Genomic DNA, 21,006 nt, shown 5'->3' on the forward strand with positions numbered 1-21,006 from the left:
AGCATGTGGGCTTTATACTCCAGGCCAGGAAGTTTGCGTTTTCCCCCTAATCATGTGGTTTCCCCATCAGGCGTCCTGACCCCTGAGAGTCCAAGTAGCAGCTATGGGGAGAGGGGATCGATGAGCTATTTTCAGCGATTCTAGAAGCTTAGCGGGAACCGTACATTTACCCAGGATAAAGCTGCATAGTTCAGTAAGACATCAAGTTTCTTTGCTTTGAGTTGAAATTTTATTAGCACTTCTTATCTCCTGGTAACCAACAATTCGATTGGCAGGCACATGACTTTGATAACTTGTAAATGGAGACATGAATTAACGTATAAGTTATGGAGTTTGATTTACACGTGGTCCATAGAAGAAAATTATTAAAAGAGAGAGCCATGGAAGAGGATCAGACCTGGGTTTTAGAACCATCTCTGCAGCTGCAGGGGGGAAAATGGATTGAAGGGGCCAAGGATGGAGGTGGGAAGCCTGACAGGAAACTGCTTGGTCACCTGGGAGAGGCCGGTGAGTGACCAGGCTCCAACTGTCTGTCTGTCCATCTGTCTGTCCATCCATCCACCATCCACTCATTCAACAAATTCATTGAGCAGCTATGATGTGCCAGACGCAGCACGATGTGCTGGGGACTCAGCAGGGACGAGCCGCAGAGATAGAGCCTGGCCTTACCAACCGTGCCATCCACGAGGAAGCAGCTGTGAAACCATTGCACGAACAGATGTGCGGTTAAGAATCAGGATGGGTGCCTTGAAGGCTAAGTCAAGTGTGCAAGCACAGCAGGACAGGGTCTTGATGTTGATCATATCATTGGGCTTTTAAGGTCTTGGGAGATACATGGGCTTCCAAGAATGACATGCTGGAAGAACGCATCAGCCATAACCAGAAAATCCACCGTTCTTGACCACAGAATGAGAAGGGACTCTATCTGCCTCCTGCACCACCGCGTGCTCCCTACTTACAAGACGGTTCCAGCACAGGGTGGTATCATTATGTATTCACTGAGTGTATGAATGAAAAGTTACCTATAACCTAGGCTGGCATTTTAGTTCGTCTATTTAACAAACACGGAATACTAATTTACCATGTGCCAGACACTGCTGGAAGTTCTTTACAAGTATTAACTCAGTTAATCCTCATAACGACACCCAGGAGGTATAAATTTTGATGAACCCCACGTGACAGATGGTGAAACCGAGGCTGAGCAGTTTACGTCTGTCTCCACCAGTGGCTCTCAAAGTGTCGTCTCCACGCCAGCAGCATCCGCATCACCTGGGAGTGTGTCAGAAATGTAACTTCTCAGGCCCAGATAAGAAGGTCAGCTCTTTTTAACAAGCCGCCCAGCTGTTCCGGGCACCTGCTGTGGTTTGAGAAGCACTGGGCCACCCCTGCTGAATTTATCCAATCATACTCCTCCAATCATAGGAATTTCCTGTGGTCTTGTTAAAACTATAACTTCTTAATACAACCCCTCTTCCAACCTGCTGAATCAGATTGGGAGGGGACCTGAGAATCTGTGTTTTCTGGCAAATTCCCCATCAGGCAGGTTTGGGAAACATTCACCCACATTTAACACTGCACTGGAAGAAAACAAAGGTGAGACTTCACAGAGTGTGGTGTGGGTGTGCAGGTGAGTGGGTGTGTAAACCCACGGACGGCAGGTTTATCTTTTCTGAACGTCCAGTCAAACATTGCAGCTGTTCCATCCCTGGAGTTGAGGGCACAGCAGATCATAAGCAAAGTCACAGATAGAAATCTCCCCGGCTGGAGCGCGGGTGTGTAATGTTCACAAAGTCCTAATCAGAAGAGCAGATTCCATCTCCGGCAGGAATGTTAATGCCGCCTCAGTCAGATCCGTGCAGACCAGCCTCAGAAGTCCGGTGCTCCGGGCAAAAGTCTGCCTTTATTGCTGTCCCTTTGCGAAGCAGAGGCTGTTCTGGCCAGGGATTTCCTGTAATAAATACCTTTGTCATCTTGACTTAAGAAGCTGTTGACCTGAAACACCTTGGACTGAAATATTAGCTCTGCCTACCTCTCCGTGGTCACCTGGGCTGTCACAGCTTTTGGGTTTGGGGGAGGCTGGGGAGAGAATGGACAGGTCAGGGAGGGGTGGAATCACCTGTGAATAGTATCATTTCCCCTCCCCAAATCTCCTGGTTTTCACCTACCAAGACCAAAAGGGGAACGATGTTAAAAAAAAATTGGATATAAGTTGGCAGAACTTTTAAGGTTAATATTTCTAAATTAAAAGGATAAATCCAGGCATATGGTTTTTAACCCAGCTTTCGATTTAGCAGGCTCTTTGGGAGATCCATGATGCTCAATCCGTCCAAAACAGACGAAAATATACTTGACTGGGCTACAGAGGGCATGGGATTTAGGTCCTGCTCTGCCACCACTTACCAGTCAGTGTGGCCTTGAGCAAGTCGTTAAACCTCCCCAAGCCTTGAGTTATTCAACCATAAAGCGATGGTAATCACACCCGCGCAGCCAATCTCGGGGCTTGTTGGGAGGATTATGAGAGAAGACGGCTGTGAAAAGTGCTTTGCAAACTATGAAATGCTCTCCACGCGTGAGGGGGAATCATGACATCAGAGCAGGCGTGGGCCGTGTGCAGACCCCAGACCTGGAAGCATCCGACACAGAGGAAGGTGGGTGGGCAGGGTGATGCTGTAGGGCCGGGGGTGGGAGATAGTGACTCTGTGGAAACAGCTGACTTTCACGATGAAATCCATGTCCTCAGCTTGTCAGTATGACGCCCATGGCGCCATGGCCAAATGGACCCAGGGAATCCTTTCTCTTCCTGGACACCGTAAAAGTCAAGATCTGGCCCTTAGAATCTAGCTCTGGCAACAGAGGTATGGGAGACACCAAAGCTAACGGACTTGCAGTGGTCTGCAGGAGCCAGCCACACTGGCTTACAAGAGCCAACCGTGCATTTCTTCCCAACTCTGCCTTCAGCGACATCACGTTAGTAGCATGAATGCGCCATAGTAGAGATAGTTACACCATGGAAATTGGCAAACACTACAAGTCAGGTGCTTTTTGTTGTTGTTGTTGTTGTTCAGAGAGCAAGTTGTTAACACTTACCAGTGCATCACTGGGTGACAGCAGAGACAGGATGGGATCTGAAGAAGGCCACTGCAAAAGCTAAAGGGGACAGACAAGAAAGTTCTCTCTCCACTCAGGTGTGAGGGTACCATTAAACTTCCACTGATTAATCTAGGAAGACTTCTAGAAGGAGAGAGCATTTTGTAAACCACTTATCCAGTGAGAGATTGCCTTCTCTCTATGTGCACTGGGGCAAAACCCACCCCCTCGACACACATGCTCCAGTACCAGACTCAGTGCCACCGCTTCCAGGCTGTCTTCCCTGATAGTCTTTACCTTACTCTACAGGGAACTCCAGCATCCTCTCAGTTCCTACATAGACAGTAGAAGGTGATTCTTCAGAGCTCAGGCTTTAGAGTCAGAAGTCTCAAGCTAAAAATCCCAATTTGACCACTTACCAGCTATTCATGGGAAACTCAGTGAATCTATCCGTGAAATGAGGCTAAAAGACCCTCTAGCCATCAAGAATTGTTAGGAGAGGATAAACGAGCTAATGCTTATAAAGCACTTAGCCTAGTTCCTGGCACACAATAACTGCTTAATAAATACTCACCATTATGACAACAGCTCCTCTGAGCTGTCCTTCCACTTGTCATAGGCAAAGCTGCGTCTCTCCAGCTGGACTGAAGTTCCGTGAGGACCCTGACTTCTTCATCTCTCGGTCCTCCACAGGGCCTATAAAGGCTCAGCACACAGGAAGTCCTCAGGAAATCTACGTGGACTTAAATGAAACTGAAAGCAGACAGGTTTCCTTTCTACAACTTCTCTCCTCAAAGATCGGACGAAACAGTGACAAGAAAACGCCAGGTGGGAACAGGTCAACGGTCAGTCAACAAGTGTCTGCTCTGCTCTGCAGCTGAGAGCCCTCACAGCTGAGCCCTTCTCCAGAACTTGTCCTCATCTGGAGTCCTGGCAGGAGTATGAGACCCCAGCCCCTGGCCTTGATTGAGGACGTCTCTCAGGGCCCTCCCAGCCCCAGAGGTCTCCGTGGGATCCCCTGGGAGCTCTGATACAATTGCATCGAAATCCCATCTCTCTCAGCCCAATCCTGCTTTCCTCACTCCTTTGTAGGTTTTGTTCCTAAGAATCTACCTCTAGCAGATGTCCTGCACGCTAACCTCTGTCTCAGATCCAAGGCAGCACGCAGCAGGTTTGCGCCCCTGGCCAGAGCCAGGACTCACTCCCCAAGCTCCCACTTCTGTCATTCAGAGGAGAGGACGAGACCTCAGTCCTTTAAGATCACAGCTCATTTGCAAATAGATTCCAGCACATTCTCAGATGACTTCTTCCCCACCTCCGTGGCTGGCCACAGCTTCACTAAGGGCTCCCCTCGAAGGTCAGATTTTAGCAAAGGAGCGTCCCCTCCCTCTCTGATCCCGTCTCTTTTTGCAATCTTGATGCTGGAGCCCTTGGTCAGCGCCTGTCTTAGGTCACATTCAGAAGCAGACGTTGAAGTGAGAATTTATTTATAATGCATGTATTAAGGAAGTGCTCCCAGGGGAGACTGGAGGGAGGGAGTGGGTGGAGCAGGACAGGGAAGAGAGAGAAACGAAGCAAGGTGCCATCCCATCCCAGGCAAAGTCCTAGGACCAGCCTGAGCGCACGAGGAGCTCTGGAGGGTAAATCACAACTCAGAGTTTGTCCTGCCTCGAGTTGAGGGAGCTGGGCTTAATGCTCTGGTTCCCGTCAGCCATTGGCGATGGACCCCAGTGAACGCAGGCACGGTCAGCCCTGTGCCTGGGCCAATGGCTCCAAGGGCCCAAGGGTCGCCTCCTGAAGAAGGTTGCAGGCAAGGGCCATTGGAAGCAAAGCGCACAGAAGCGGGCGGTGGTCACACCAAGAGGATAAAGGGGCCCTGTGGATCTGGGCGGAGCTTCGGCAGCCCCCGCTACAGCTCCACCACTGATGTTGAACTTGAGAATGGAAAACAAAGACTTTGGGGTAATACTGTCGTGTCAGGAAGAGAACACCAGCCTTGGCCCAGAATCCCAGCCCTGCCTGTTCTTTGCTGTGTGATCTTGAGCAAGTCTCAGCACCTCTCTGAGCTCCAGATTCACCATCTGTAAAATCAAGATAATAAAGCAAACAAACCTTCGCTATCTCTCAGGGTGGTTGGGTGGTTTAAATAGAATTACGTGTGGCAAAGTGTTTTGTAAACCACAGGGGGACTCCTGTCCTGGAAGATGCAGCCTGCTGTCACCAACATAATCAAGCGCTATTCCAAAACTCAGCCTGGGATTTCCTCCTTCCTCCCCTGCGCACTCCCCCCAGGCCAACTTCATTTATTCTCTCTCCTTAAAGACTTCTACATTTGCACTGCAGGCTGTTAAAACTCCTAATTCAGAATAACCCGATAAAATGCTCTGGGGGGCTTGCTGGTTCCACATAGATATACAAGGAGCAGGTTGGCTTGAAACACAAAACTCAGAGGCCCAACTGGGGTGGAGGTGCATTCCGCGGGCCTGGAGGAACGGCCCCAGCCGCTGAGCTCCCTGCAGCCAGCTCATTAAGTCCTAATCACCAGGACGCTGGGCCAGGTGGCAGGGGCTGCGTGAGAGGCGCTCAGGGAGCAAATCCTGCACATTTTACCTGGAAGCCGGCCTAAACAGGACCCCCGGCCTGGGGTCACAGGCCCCTGCTCACGTCGCCCATCCTGTGGTCCAGGACCCCTTCCGTTTTTCCTGGAGCCCTGCTAAAAGCTAGAGCCAGATCTAGTGGGTGGAAACCCAATACACTCTCACCCGAAGGGCTGCTTCTGCCTTGGAAGAGGAAAACGCAACGGATCGCCCAGGGCAGGAGAAGAGAAGGGCTGAGAAACTGCTGACTTGCTTCCTTTCAGCCCTGTTTTTGTCAGCCTGCCGAACCGGAAGCCCTGTAGGAGCAGGAGGATGGCCGGGCAGCCCAGAGGTTTGGCCTGAGGCCCTGGCTTTGCTGATGGTTACTTGGGCAAGTCACTTACCTTCTCGGGGCCTTAGTTTCCTCTCCTGCACAGTGGGAGTAGGAATGCGTGTTCCGCCTGTCCAAAGGGCTGGAGGAACAGGGTAGAAGGAGGTGCGTGCCTGTGCCGGTGGAGAGGGGATGAGCCCCAGTAGCAGCTTCTGTTGCAGAATCACCTGCCTTGTGCCAAATGCTCTGCACGCACCCTCCCACTGCGTCCTTCAGGACAAACATGACCCCTTCTGCAGATGAAGAAACAGGCCAGCTGGCTCCAAAATTCATGCTTTCTGCCTTAGAGGCAAGCTCCAGAGGTGGCCCGGGTCTGGAGAAATCAACAGGCAAACCTTCCATCCTTCATTCATTCAGTAGGAGTATTCTGGAACCCAGCTAGGCCGGGTGATGACAATAACGACACGTGCCGCTGCCCACAGGGAGCATTTTCTCTCCTACTAAAGCCCTGCCTGCCTGTGGCCCGGTCTCGGGAGGCCTCTATGATTTAGCTCCAGGCCACAGGACAAAGCTAGCACAGATAGGCTGTTAGACTTTTGCTGGGCAGATCACCAAGGCAGAGAAAAGTCCTTCCGGTGAATTAACAGGCCATGCTGCAGAGCCAGAGTTCTGGGCTTAAGGACAATAACCACATCAAGAAGAATAGCAATAACTAGCATGTGGTGAGCCTTCAGTCTGTGCCAGGCAGTGCTGGGCACTTTAGACATGTTCTCTCAGTCCCCTCTGCAGTCCTACGAGTTGAGGGCATTTGCTGTCCAAGGTCACACAGCCAGTGAGGGGCAGCACAAGGCTCGCAGCCTCATCTTTCTGCTTTCAGGGCCCACGCTCTTATTGGCAACTGCTCTCCCGACACGCTGAGTGACTTTGAGCAAATCCCTCTACTCCCTGGGCCTCAGTTTCCCCACCTGCAGATTTCTGGAATAGGACTTGCTGGCATCTCATCCAACTCTGACAATCCGGAGTCTTAACCTGGGAGATGAAAGGGGAAGGAGGGTCCATGACTGCCCTCCGGGACCCAGGAAGGCCCTCCTCCCTCGAGAAGGGGATGCACAGCCCGGCTGGGCCTCAGCTGAGCAGAAGGAGAAGCCTCGGGATGGGGGGTCAGTCCCGCTGGACAGCTTCTCCCTGGAAGCCAAACTCTCACTGACGCCAAAGTGAAAGCCCCTCTGTGACCTCCCCATGGCAAGCTGCTGCTGTAAGGGACTCTAGTTCTGAGCGCTAACGAGCTCAGAATGTCAAATTCCATCAGCCAGGCAGTGTGGACACGAAGCGATGAAACTTCCCATTCTGGGAGGAGGTATGTTTCTCTTGCCTTTTTCGGGTTTTGTGGTAACATTCGTCACTGCTACACATGAAAATAAAAACCAGATGGAATCCCTGAGACGAGGAGAGGGTCTTCCCATCCCTGTGCAGTAGGACAAAGCCCACAGTGGGCACCTAGTCGGAGGGGCTGGCTATCTACCCCTCAGCAGAGCAGCCTCCCAGCCAGGCCCACAAGGCGGCAAACACCTGGGTCTGACCTGTCTTTTCTCTGGGCCTGAGGTCCTGGAGCAGGTGAAGAGCTGAGGTCTTCCCAGCCCTCCCAAACTCCAGCCTAGCCATGAACACTTGCCCCTCTCTTCTTCCTCCCAGGAGCCTCTGTCCAGACCCTGGGCACATGGCCAGGGCCACTCACCAAGAGCATGCCTCAGTGAGGCCTTGTTACAAGCTCAGGGCACTGAACAGGACACAGTGGACGAGACCAGAGCCTGAACCTCACCTCCTCCAGGAAGCCTTCCCTAACCACCACAGCCTTTCCCTTCGAAGTCATCCTATGCTTTAAAACCAAGTTCCATGACTTCCTCTTCCCACCAGCTTGCCTTGCTCACTAAATTTGTTGTATGTGGCTTCTTTAGATCCTCACCCAGACTGTCAGCAGCTCCTAGGGGACAAGAAGCACTCAGTAGTCGCCCTGAGGACCCCATGGTCCCTAGCACAGTGCCTGGTTCGATGAAGCTGCTCTATAAATGTGTGTGGGAAGATGGAGTTACAGCACCACTTTGATACACGCTAATAAAGCAGTGACGATCCTCTCCCGACGCCCTACTATGTGCTGCGCACTGGGCCAAGTACTTGACCTGCATTAACTCAATCCCACAACGACCCCGTCAGGTGCTATTATTCCCAAGTTACAGACGAGGAGCAGAGAGCCAAGACTTGTCCAAGGAAAGGGACAAAGCAAGAATTTGCACCCGAGCCTGCAGGCCCGGAGCTGTGTCCTTCCCCACGCCCTGTGTTGAGACTGGAGGCAGGTCAGTCCTCTGAGGCGTCTGGGATGAGATCTGCCCCTCTCTGATCTGATCTGGGAAGGTAAAGGGGATGGGAGAAGATGGATTGGCCAACGCTCCCTCCCTAAGCCTCAGCTTTGCCACACAGCTTGGTTGGTCCCCTATGCACAGGGATGCCCACCAACTGCAGCCCCACCCATTCTGGGGCAGCTGAAGCCACACAAGTCAGGAGAGGCCAGTCCAACTCGGGCTCAGCTAGGAGCTGGCGGCCTCTTTCCCCTTCCACGGCAAATCTCTTAGAGGCCCAGGCAGAATGTCCATTTGCTCATCTACAAAGTGAGGAGGGTCCCTGGCCACTCGGAGGGCTGGTGAGCAAAGAATTAGAAAGAGGGCTGTTCCTAACTTAGGCACCTGATGGGGGTCGGAGCAGGGTCTGAGCCGGGTCTGAGCCGGGTCCTGCCCACTCGCACTTCTTCCTGACAAGGGGGTGTTTCCCTGAGTCAGCTCCGTCCTGGAAGAGCAGCAACTCCCACCCGGCTGCTCCCGCAACAACAGGCGATGGAGGGGTGAGCTGGCGGCTGGGTGCTGGTCCCTGAGGGAGGGAGGCGGATCAGCTCCCTGAAGACAATGCAGCCGGGCCCCTCCCCCAACAAAGCCCCAAGGACCTTTTCCTTTATTTTCTCTCTTTCGCCAAACCCCCAGCCTGAGAGCATTCCAAATGAACTGCTTGTCTCCAGGCAGGAAGCTCTCCACAGTGTTCAGTCTGATCCATCTCAGCCTCGGGGGCCTCCAGGACAGGGCTACCAGGCCCCCTGCACATGGAACATGGCCTGTGTTTGCTGACTGTGTCCTGCGTCCTGGATGGGCCGGCAGGACATACTAAATGTCCAGTATTCAGTTTCTGTCCATAAATGACAAAACTTCAGCCGTTAAAGCTCTTTTCTAATTTACCTGGGCATCTGGTATTTTTGTCTGCTAAGTCTGGCCATGCTACCCCCTGGCAGGGTCCAGGCGTTCTGAAACCAGCAACGATACCCACACTGGCTGGGGGCAGGGGGCTAGTTTCTATGTGGACCATGGAAGCAGCTCTGTGAGTGTGTGTGTGTGTTACGTGTGTGCATGGGCACAGGGGCTCCCATGCCCACGGGGAGTGTGCTCTGTGTGTGCACAGGTATAAGCATGTTCAGGGCATGGTTACAGGGCATCTCCACCCAGCTCTGACAAAGCATGCCAGGTACAGGAAGACTCACCAGGGGTCTGGGTGAGCTACACTAAGAGGAAAGATTTCCCAATCACCTTTCCCGTTGGAATCGTTCCTTATAACTCAGCATCCCTCCTGCCAGGCCTCTCTCTGAGGACTGATCGGAGGCCCCTCCTGGAGCCACTCTACATGAGATGTTCAAGGAATATCACAGACCTATCCGGCTGAGAAGTCTTCTGGTCCAACTCCTTCACTGCCCCAGTGAGAAAACGGAAGCCCAGAGAGGGAAAGGGACTTGCCCAAAGTCACACAGCCACCAGAGAAACAGCTGGAACAGGAATAAGGGTCTCCTGGTTCTAGCCTAGGGCTCATCTTACTGCATAAATTGAGTCTTTCTTACAGCAGGGCACAGTCAAGAGAAAGTTGCACTCTTGAGAATTCAGTGGGAGCCATTTGCTCCCCAAACTGCAGAAATAATATAACAGTGGCTAGCATTTATTGGGCTCTTCCTGCATGCCAGGCTTACTTAATTTACAATGGCAATTCCATGGTGTAGTTTTATTACTGCCCTCATTTATGGATGAAGAAACTGAGGCCAAGAAATTTGCCCCAGGTCACACAGCTGCTAAGTGCATGGTCACTTTAACCAGACACTTTGAACCGTGGTAGAAAGCTGGCTTTCTAGTGTTAGATAAAGCGGGTTCTGCAGACACTTCTTTCTGAAAAGCTGGCGTGAGTGAGGCCCATTAAGACAGGCCAGGATTTCATCATCAGGGTCTGAACCCTTTCTCTCCAAGCCAAGGGCAGCTCCATCTCCTAGCCGCTTCCCTTCTTGCCCAAGTCGTTAATTTCAGCTAAGTTTTTTTTAAACCCACCTCACTAAGAGAGTTTCCAAGACTGACGGCCCAGACAGGGGACCGGAAGTGATCCTGTTTCTACCTTGTAAACCTTGCCTTTCAACGTGCCCCTTGAGACAAGACACTTTCTCTTCTTTCCTCCTGAATGGCTCTTGGCTCTACACCCCCACACCCTCCGCCCCTGTCTTCCCCGCCATCCTCAGTTCAGTCCAGCCACTTAATTCAGCAGCCGTTTGTCCCAGTGCCCCCGACACCACACAGGTGTACTGTGTCCTTGCTTTCGGGAAAGTAAGTAGTTTTTTGGTGGGCGGCCAGTAAAGGGGACTGGATACGGGCAGAGAGGGGTACACAGCCCCTCCCCAGGGGACTGCCCCCGGGCATGTTATTGAGTGCTCCTGAAACCCAATGCCCGCCCAGTGGGGCAGCCAGGTGTGCCCCAAGACAAGGCTGTTTTTCCTCTCCTGGAAGAGGCCTCAACCTGCCGTGACGGGGGGAAGGGGCTCAGCTTCCTGCAGCCAGGGCTGCCTGGGCCGCCCTGCCAGGTGGGATCTCACCTCCAAGGACCCTCTGGCTGCATCTGCTTGCTCTCCCTGCTCCCTCCTTCTGGAACCTAGATTTGACTGCCCGGCCTTGCCCCCTGGCCTCCCTTATGTCCCCCATCACTCTTCATCCACCTCCTGACATTCCTGGGTCGGTCAGGGTTACCCTCCTCCCACATTCCTCTCCACCCTTCTCAGCACCCTGCTCCCCAAAGCCTGCCCCCTGCTCGCTGCTGCCTCCGTGAGGTCCTCCTCCTCCCCAGGCTGAGCCTGCTACTCCTTGGTACCAGCTGCAGATGGGCTTGTCTGAGGCCAGACAGCACCTCAGCTCAAATCCCTGCTCTGTCATGTGCTGGCTGTGTGACCTCGGGCAAGACTCTGAACCTCTCTGAGCCCAGTGTCCTCATCTATAAAATGGAGGTATGAGAGTCCTCATCTTTAGGGTTGCTATTGAGAGGATTAAATGATGTAATGCACATAAATTTCAGAGGCCAGCTAAAAGCACACTCAACAATCAATACTGCTAACAGAAACTGTAATAGGATCTTATTTGGCATTCTAAACCCCCACACCTGCCATCTTGACTCTTTTTTTTTTTTTTTTGGTGAGGAAGATTGTCCCCGAGCTAACATCTGTGCCCATCTTCCTCTATTTTGTATGTGGGATGCCACCACAGCATGGCTTGATGAGTAGTGCTAGGTCTGTGCCCAGGATCCTAGCCCTCAAACCCTGGGCTGCCCAAGTGGAGCACGTGAACTTAACTGCTATGCAACCAGGTCAGCCCCATCCATCATGATTCTTTTAATGTATGGTTTCCCCAGTATTGACCTTTACTGTTTTATTTTTACATTATAATTTGTTTATACCTCATAGATATCATTAATTAAGTTTAATTATATTCCCTGTGGGCCCCCCAAATATTTTTTGTAATGAGGCAGGAAAGACAGGCACACAGAGAGACACACAGACACTGGCAGGAGTGACAGGGAAGGCATGACACGAAGAGCCCAGGGCTGAGGGAGGGAGCAGGGCAGAGAGACCAGCAGGAGAGGTAACGGAACAGAGATGGAACAGCACTGTGGAGCTGGGCACCGAGGAGCGACCAGGATGGCGAGGACCAGCCCTGCTCCCACGTGCTCCCATCGGAGAAACTGGATTGACTTGCTTAGACAGGAGTAACTGTTTGGGGCAGTAAGATGGGGAAATGACCGAGAGGCCCCAGAGGGCTGGCTGGGAAATCCAGGTAGACTTCCTGGAGGTGAAAGGCCTGGAGACCACCCTAAAAGGCAAGGAAGGTGTGACAGAACAGTAAGGGGACAGGAGGAGGCATTTTAGGCCCTTGTGAGCAAAGACTGAGACCAGGAACTTAAAAGGAAACCCCAGCAGGAAAGCTCCTCACCATTGCTCCATTTCCACAATGCACATACATACATACACACACACCCACATGCACAGCCATACACACACACATTCATACACACACACACCCATAAACACATACACACCCATGGCTTTGTGAGGGGCCCTCTCCCCACCCCTCAGCACACACAGTGTCACCCACACACACCCGACAGAGCCCACAAGCCCTTCCCTGGCTGCAGCCCTGTGGAATGTCTCAGGTCAGGCCTTGTGCCCTCTGCTGCCTGGCCTTGGCACGCTTCTCAGAGGCTGCTGGGAGGCTTCAAACACAGAAGAGGGTGGGAGAAAGTGAGAGGTGGCCCCTCGGGGGTGGCCATGGGGAGAGATTGCTCAGTGAGTCACCACGATGTCCTGACCGAAGGGTCCAGAGACTGGAGACAAACGCCACTACTGCTCCATCCTCACCTGCACACGTCCCTCCCCCACTGGACCCCCTGCCTGGGGCACACAGAGGGGCTGCAGACATATCTCCGTGGGTCAGCCTAGAAAGTCATGCAGCCCTGCTTCCCCGAGGCCTACAAGCCCCCCAGAGCCCACGGGCCAGCCGGGCCCCACCACCGCCCAGACATACCCGCTTCTCCCTCCACCACTCCAGCACAGGTAACGACAATGCTCTTGAGGAAACCTGAGAGGTCGGCTCCCTTGAAATGGAGAAGGAGGCCAAGAGACACGCTTCCCACCTTTCAAAAGGAACTGTTTGGGATAATTAATCAACACATCACCAACACCAAGGGATTGTTTCATATCAGAAAACATATAATTAAGAAAACAATAGCAGGCTTGTTGTGGATTTTGTTCCTAAAGAATGCTAATTATGTTTAGCACCCTGACACATCCGAAGGTTTACCCCCAATATTTAGAAATCAAACAGAAGTTGGCTGCGAGGTCTCTCTCCACCTAGACTTAGAGCAGGGAGGGTCCCGAACAAAACGGGCTTCCAACAGGTCTTGGAATCGGCTTTTCAGCCCGTGGGTGCTGCGCCAGTGACGAGAGGCCCTTGCAATTGCTAAATTGCCTCGCTATTGCTTAATTACACCTTCCGATCAGCACCTAATTTGCTTAGGGTGCAACTGAGCTGCTGCGGGTGTAATTACTTGCCAGGGACACTACTTAACAATGCAGCCACAGCTGCGGACATTGGGAGCCCTGCTCAGCTCTGCCTGGCAAGGCTACGGCCCCATAACTGTGGTTTCCAGGGCCCTGGCCCCCAGCAAGTCAGTATAAAGGAAGGCAGCCCTGGCCCAGCTGCTTCCTGGAAGTGACCTGGGTGCCAGGAAGCTCAGAAAAGTCCATCTGGAGGTGTTTAGAGAGTGACTAGGAGGACCCTCCTGGACGGACCCTCCTAGTGGGTCCCTCCCTGCTGCCCCTCCAAGCAGGTGACTCTAGAGTATGACCACTCTGCCCACATTCTGCTTCCACTATCCTCATAGCCCCTGCTGGAGTTTGGCTCCCATGGGTACCCATACCGGGGCAGAGCAGGGGAAGGGTGGCTGAAGATGCTGGTACCCAAGGGGGACAGGCGCATGACCACAGGCACCAAAGCCCCTAGTCAGGGAGCAAAGCCCCCCTCCTGAGACCCTCGAACCCTTCTAATGTCTGCAAGATGGCCAGACTGGCAACACCAAGATCCACGGTCCCCACAAAGGAAAAGGGAGGCACCCACATTACCCCCAAAAGACACACACGCAGACCTTCTTGGAAAGGAAACCCTTCAGATGGGAGGAGGGTACCAGTGTTTGTAGAAGGGCCTGCCCATGTCCCAGATGGGCTGTCCTCACACAGACCCTCAGGGAGTTCACACCCGGGGGAGGGGACTGGAGGGTGTTTCCATGTGGTCCCATGTTTACTCACAAATTGTGCATCACCTCACAGTAGAATTATTAAGGAATCATGGCATTGGGGTTTAGCTTTTAAAAGAATCCTGTTAGAGATATGTCCTAAAATTGTTACTAGTAAAAAGATACAACGTCAGGAATTTGCTTCAAAATAGCAGTGGGTTCAGGTGGAACAAGATCGCTCTTGAGTCGATAGTTGGTACTAGTTTGCTATGGCTGCTAAGGATCACATTGTGGGTGGTTTAAACATCGGAAATTTATTTCCTCATAGTTCTGGAGGCTAGAAGTCCAAGATCAAGGCGTCAACAGGAATGGTTCCTTCTGAGGGTTGGGAAGGAAGGATCCTCTCCAGGCCTCTTTCCTTGGCTTGTAGAAGGCCCCCTTCTCTCTGTCTTCCCTCTGTGTCTGGGTCCAAATTTCCTCTTTTAATGAGAACACCAGCCATAAAGGATCACGGCCTCCCTAATGACCTCATTTTAACTTGATTACCTCTGTAAAGACCCTGTGTCCAAATGAGGTCACATTCTGAGGTCCTGGGGGTTAGGACTTCAACATAAGAATCGGTGGGGGAGGGGCACAAGTCACCTCCTAACATCATGGAAGACGGAGGATGTACACATTTCACTATTCACTCTACTATTGTATAAGTCGGCAACATGTTTCATCATAATGGGAGGGAAGGGGCACTTGAGGAGGCAATGCTTTGAACAATTGTCATCTCACCAAGTGAACTCCAGGGAGATAAGACCTGTTCTCCAGAGCTCAAAAAAAAATCCTAAAATTCAGAGCTGTTTCAGAAGAGACAACGCAACTTTGGGAGGTAGTGAGCTTCCCAGCTCTGGAAAAATCCAAGCCAAGGCTGCACGGCCACCAGTGGGGCCTTCTACAGGATTCCTTCTCTGGGGGGAAGCTGGCCCGGCCAACTTCTAGGACTTTGCCCAACTCTTGATTGCCAAAAAAGCCAGTGCAGTCTTGGACTGCACTAACGGAAGTACAACGAACGGCCAGAATAGCGAAGGGGGAGTCCCGCTCTACTTAGAACTGGAGGGAAACATCTGGATCCTGGTGCTCCATTCGGGGAACCCCATCACAAAGGGGACATCAAGTATTTAAGAACCACAGGGTCACATCTGGAGGGGAACAGCCAGGTGTGGAAAGAGCTGTGGAATCCACTTTTACCTGTTCCTTTTGTATCCTCCCAGAAAGATGATAAGGAACTTCGAACAAATATACACACCCTTTATGTATTTCTTTTACACTAATGATATTCCATGCACACTCTTTTTGCTTTTACCAACGACCATTTACATATCTTAGAGATTCTCCCATTTGAGCACATAAATTATGCCTCATTCTTTTTAACTGCTGCATAACATCCTATCCTAGGGTAAATTATTCTACCAATCCCCTACTGATGGATATTTAGATTGCTTCGAATAATTCCCTATAGCAAACAATACTTAGTAATCAATGTTATATATATGTCACTTCACATGAATGAGTATATCTGTGGAATAAATCCCTATAAGTGAAACAAAGAAAGAAAGAGAGAGAGAGAAAGATTGTTGGAGGAAGGAAGAAAAGAGGAAGAGAGCGGGCTGGCCCCATGGCCGAGTGGTTAAGTTTGCGCACTCTACAGCAGGGAGCCCAGTGTTTCGCCGGTTCAAATCCTGGGCGCGGACATGGCACCACTCATCAAGCCACGCTGAGGCGATGTCCCACATGCCACAACTGGAAGGACCCACAACTAAGAATATACAACTGTGTACCAGGGGGCTTTGGGAAGAAAAAGGAAAAAAAATCTTTAAAAAAAAAAAGGAAGAGAGGAGGAAGGGAAGAAGCAAGGGAGGGAGGGAGGAAGGGAGGGTGGGAGGAAGCAAAGAAAGCAAGAAAGAAAGGAAGGAACGAACGAACGAACGAAGGAACAAATGAACAAATGAAGGAAGAAAAAGAGGGAATGAGGAAAGAGATGCCCAGAGAAGGGGCCGGGCTCAGGCGAATGGCTCTCCATCCTTCCTGGAGACAGACACAGGCAGGTGGGTGAAAACCACAATCAGACAGGCAGCAGGAAGGACACAGGGTCAGGATGGGGTTATGCTGAGTTCCTATCTCTTTACAGTGACCCCACCCCATCCCAGCTTCGTCCCTTTGACTGGTAGGAGACAGCAAGTCAGGGGTCCTCTCCCTCATGGGTGCCCTCCATCACTCCATTGGTCTGCACTAGAAGGAGAGGCCAGTGAGGGCCTCGGGCTGGAGGGCAGTAACAAGACCCCGACCTATGGCCGCGGGGGCGGGGAGGGTGGTGCCAGACTGATACAGCTCATAAACTGCTGGCACATAGTCGATGTTGGGCGCTGAAGCAATGGCTACTCACCCCCTGCCCACGAGTTGGCCTACAATCTCGCACAGGGGCCAGCAGAGGGAAGGGAGCTTCTGAGATGAACATCACACCCAGTGTAGACTCCCAGAGGCTCCTGGCCCCACCTCTTCCCTTCCCCGGGGCCAGGAATCAAGTGACCCCTCTAGACTGTTCTTCCTGGGTTTACACTGCACTTGCTCTGACAAAACCTGTTCAGACAGCTGATGGGCAATAAGCAACTGAGGACCTAGGTTATTAGTCCCCACATGCACATTACACGGGTGCAGACTGGTGGAACCATCTCTCTTCTTCCACCCTCCTGAGGGCAATAGGTGGGGCTGGACTAGAATATTCTAAATAAAATCTCCTATTCAGCTGGGAAAACTCAAGGTTTGGGAGGGAGCAGGTTGTGTGGACGGCAGGGAGTGTGGGGAGAGAAGAGGGACTTTTAAACAGCTCTGGTTTGCCATAAACTTCAGCACTGACTGCCACCGCCTCCTCCACCAGGGTCCCTGGAGCTGAAAAGTCCCCTCTGTGCCCCTAGATGACAAGTAGGGAAAGCGACATCTGAATCAAGGCAGCAGGGTTGACTTAACAAGCAGTGACATTCCGCTTGAAGTGATCTGCAGGATTAGCCACCTCTTCTGTGTTTCACGGAAGACATAAGTGCAGGCATTTAGAGCGTGGGACAAGGAGAGCAGGGGAGGAGAGCGTGAGGTGAGCCCCTCATGAAGCAAACTGCTGGGCCAAAGCGGGTGCTGCAAGGCTGGAGGAGCCAGAGCAGAGGAGCCAGCTGTGCCCCCAATCCCTTACATGGCTCCCACCAACACATTCAGCCATGCCCCCTGCTGTGGTCACATCTGTGCTCACCCACACACAGCACTTGCAGGCCCCCACCCACGAACACAAACAAGTGTTCACAAACGTTCACACACTCTCCAACACTCCTAGGTGCATTCGTACTCACAGTTACTCAGCCTCACTCACGCGTACCTGTGGTTAGCAGCCTCTTGCATGAAGTTCAGAAACTCTGCTGGCAGATAGTGGTGGCTATTGCATCTAAAACCTCCACGCTGGGAAGGGGGCAGGAGGCAGTCCTCAGCTAAGAGCATGCTAGGGAAGGAGGGACTGCTCAGAACAAAGCTGATTCTCAATAATATCACACCCAACACAGAGAATGCCCACCAGAGCTCAAATGTGTGCAACACGGATTATATATGGCATAAGAGGTCGGGGCGGGGTGTGGGGGCGCTATTCACTGAAATCTAGCTCACATTTCACTCTCGAAGCCACAGGGCAAACATCTACCTAGAAGAAGGGATGTCTTTTTTTAAGCTTTGCCATCACAGTATGGGGTACAGCAGCCTCTGTCCCCCGAGGCCATGTGCACACTTACAGATCCATGTATGTGATCCACGTGCTTGAAGTTAGATGCCGTGCAAGCACATTCAGGTACAGCCATTCATGCATCTGCATCTGCGGCCAGCAGTATGCAAGGTATGCAGCCACCAGTATGCAAGGTACAGGGCCAAACTCAGGCACAAAACTCTCTTCCTCACCATGCTTACTCCCAGGGACCCAGGCGCGGATGCTTGTCCTCAGTCTGGCTGATGATGAGGCTCAACCCCCATCCCAGGCCTTACACCCTACAGGCCAGGCCTCAGAAGTGTGAGGGCCCCCAGGAATGCTGCCTCAAGCTCCACTGATCAGGCAAGCGCCCCAAAAGTGACTCCACCTGTCCCTTCTTGCCTGGCACCAGAATGAGGCCACTGCCTACACAGTCCCAGGCGAGGGGAGAGGCTGGGCACAGTGGGGCCCTCTAGGTGGCCAAGAGCACGGGGGCAGGCAGCCCACCTCTTGGATGTGCAGCGGGGGAGCGGGTGTTTGGGGGACAAGGAAGCTCTGCCCCCAGGGAGTCCTGGCTTCCACCTGCCCAGACTTTGCAGCCTCTTGGAGCCAAATGGGGAGAGGCCAAGTCCAGAGCCATGATTTCTAAATAAGCCAGACCCTCTGACAAGGTTGCCGGATCCAACCCCCTAGCCCCCGGGTGCACTTTTCCTTGCCCAGGGAGCACAGACAAAATGACACCAGGCACGCCTTGGGACGCCTGGCTTTAACGACCTCATGTCTGGTGACTCCTGAAACTTTCTTATCGCCCCTGGGCCTTCCGACAAAAACAGCTCTCCAGCCTAAAAAGTCCTAGATGGGGGCCCAGCAGCCCCGACCTCTGCCCAAATACGGTGCGCTGAAGAGAGGCGGGGAGGAGGAAGACGATGCGCCAGCTTCTATCCCCACCATTCGACCGGAGATGAGGCAGGGTCGAGCCTCGGGGGCGCCCGCCGACCTAGAGCGGGGGTGGGCGGTCCCCGGTGCCTCCCTGCCTCCCTAGCTCTGCGCCAGCTCCTCTGGTTTGGGGGGAGGGGCATCCACGCTCTCTGGGGAGCAGAGCGAAGCCCCGCGAAGTGACCCCGTTTCTGAATGAAATTGAGCTGCCATTTTCATCTTCTTCCCAAATGTCAGCAGCGTTAGATCAGATTAGGAGCTAATCTCTTGCCAAAATTCATTTCCGAACAGGAGAGGTGGCTGCGGGCGGGGTAGAGGTTTGCTGTTTGTTTCAGTATTCCCCCCACACACGCTCCGTCTCCGCCTGCTCCTGGGGTGCGAGCGCGGGTGGAAGTGGGAATAGACGCACTGAGGCCCGAGCGAGGCGCGGCTGCGGCGCCCGGGGCGGGGCAGGACGCCGGCGCTGGGGGTGGGAGGGCGGCCGCCTTGGCCCCGCGCTCTGCAGGAGCGCCGAGCCCGCGCGGCTCTTCCCTGAACGCTGAGACCGCTCCGAGGCCTCGGGACGCGCCCGGGGCGTCCTTCCCTGGCTGGAGAAGAACGGGACCCGAGGCCAGAGCGGGCAGGGCCCGAGGGACAGGCGCTGCGAGGGCCTCGAAGCGGGTCCCGCATCCTCCCAGCTAGACTGAGGTCCCTCCCCAAACCCCGCCTACCTCCCCCCCAACCAAGCCCCCAGCCTCCCACCCCGCGGGCTAGGATGGTAAAGGCGAGAGCAAAGGCGATTGCAACCTCAAGAGAGGAGAAAAAGGGAGAAATAAACGCCCAAACGAACTGGTCAGTACCTTGCAGGAGGCCTCATTTGACAAGTGACCAGAACACACCCGCTGGCCTGAATGCATAATTACCCCCAAGTGAAAATTCCCCATCTAATTTGATATTTGGTTCTTTGCAGGAGCTATAGCCTTCGTAAATAATATACAAAGTAAGAAACCTAATCCCGCCTGCTAGAATGTTTAATTCATCATTATGCGAGCTAATTGGAAGGTGATTATATGGTAATTGCTCATTAGTGGTGTATATTTATCGCTGTACCTTATGTCAAGGCCATGGGAATTGTGTAGAGTCTGTTCTCTCATTTCAAGGATCAGTTTCAGAAGCAGGAGCGAAGCAGGCAAGATCAAGTTCTTCCTGACGTCAGGGTCCAGCCGAGGACTAAGGAGATCCGCGCTATATATAGGGCCTGGAGCGGGCTGGGGGCAGGGGCAGCCTGGGGCCCGGCTCAGGCGGGGAGCCGCGAGGTGCCGGGCAGCCAGACCACTGCCAGGCAAAGTCGGTCCTCCCCGACAGAGAGGAGAGGCTGGGGCTGGGGGCCCTGACCATTTTCCAAACGCGACCCCACCCCTATCCCAGGCACCTCCCCGGCCCTTCAGGTGCGTGTCGGCCTGGGCTTATGCTGAGAGAGGAGACCTTAACCCTGCGCCTTCTGTTGGGCTCCCCTGGTGGAGTGCGGAGGGCCAGTAGGTGTGGGGTAGAGAGGGGGACTGCCGGGCTTGGTCTGGACAGTGGGTGGGAGACAGGGAGTGGGAAGCTGAGGTTTGATTTAGAGAGAGACGTCGAATTTGGAGTAGTGGGGACCTCGGCTTCGGCCAGGAAATTCTCTTAATCCCCCCACCCGGCGAAGCGGGGTGCTGGCCTGACGACAGTGCCTGGTTTGTGCCTAGGAAGGGGGTTCCAGAGTCTCTCTGTGGTACGCGGCGAGGCCGGGGCGAACGAACTCGACGCACGGAGAAAGGCGGCGGGACGTGAGCCCAACACAGCCCCAATCGCCTAGGGTGGGAACCTGGGAGAGGCAGGAAGGCAGGTCTGAAATCCCGGGGATGCGGAGGAAAGACTTGGGCTCAGAGTGCAGGTGGAGGTGGAGGCAGGACGAGGCCCCGGGCCTCCGCAGCTGGGAGGATCCGGCCGGAACGCTTGGAGACCAGCCTCCCGCCGAGCATCTTTGCACGTGGGCGTGATCTTTAGCGCGCTCTGGCGCCCCCTGGGAGGAGTGCGACGCCTTTTTGCCCCACCCAGACCCCAGCCCCGGGCGCTGGACACCCCTACTTGCAGCCCCAGGACCCTGCCGAGTCCCTCCCGCCCCCTCGCCAGGCATCAGGCACTGATGAACAAAAGGCCAATTAGACGGTGGGGCGCGG

General features: G+C 53.4%; 1 long non-coding RNA gene across 3 annotated transcripts; it reads right to left on the reverse strand.

Moving 5' to 3' along the window:
• Window positions 1–207: 207 nt before the first annotated feature.
• LOC102149759 (uncharacterized) lies at window positions 208–20,870 on the reverse strand. 3 transcript variants are annotated; one of them, XR_011436418.1, is made up of 5 exons: window positions 19,904–20,870; window positions 3,662–17,644; window positions 3,088–3,147; window positions 2,030–2,076; window positions 208–1,948 (listed from the first exon to the last, which is right to left on the reverse strand). It is a non-coding gene; the product is annotated as an uncharacterized lncRNA (long non-coding RNA). The 3 variants fall into 3 exon arrangements; XR_011436419.1 differs by lacking the exon at window positions 19,904–20,870 and having other exon boundaries at window positions 3,662–5,168; window positions 6,068–19,486; XR_011436417.1 differs by lacking the exon at window positions 19,904–20,870 and having other exon boundaries at window positions 3,662–19,486.
• Window positions 20,871–21,006: the final 136 nt, after the last annotated feature.

Source organism: Equus caballus, chromosome 1, assembly GCF_041296265.1.
Source record: "Equus caballus isolate H_3958 breed thoroughbred chromosome 1, TB-T2T, whole genome shotgun sequence".
Taxonomy (NCBI): Eukaryota; Metazoa; Chordata; class Mammalia; order Perissodactyla; family Equidae; genus Equus; species Equus caballus.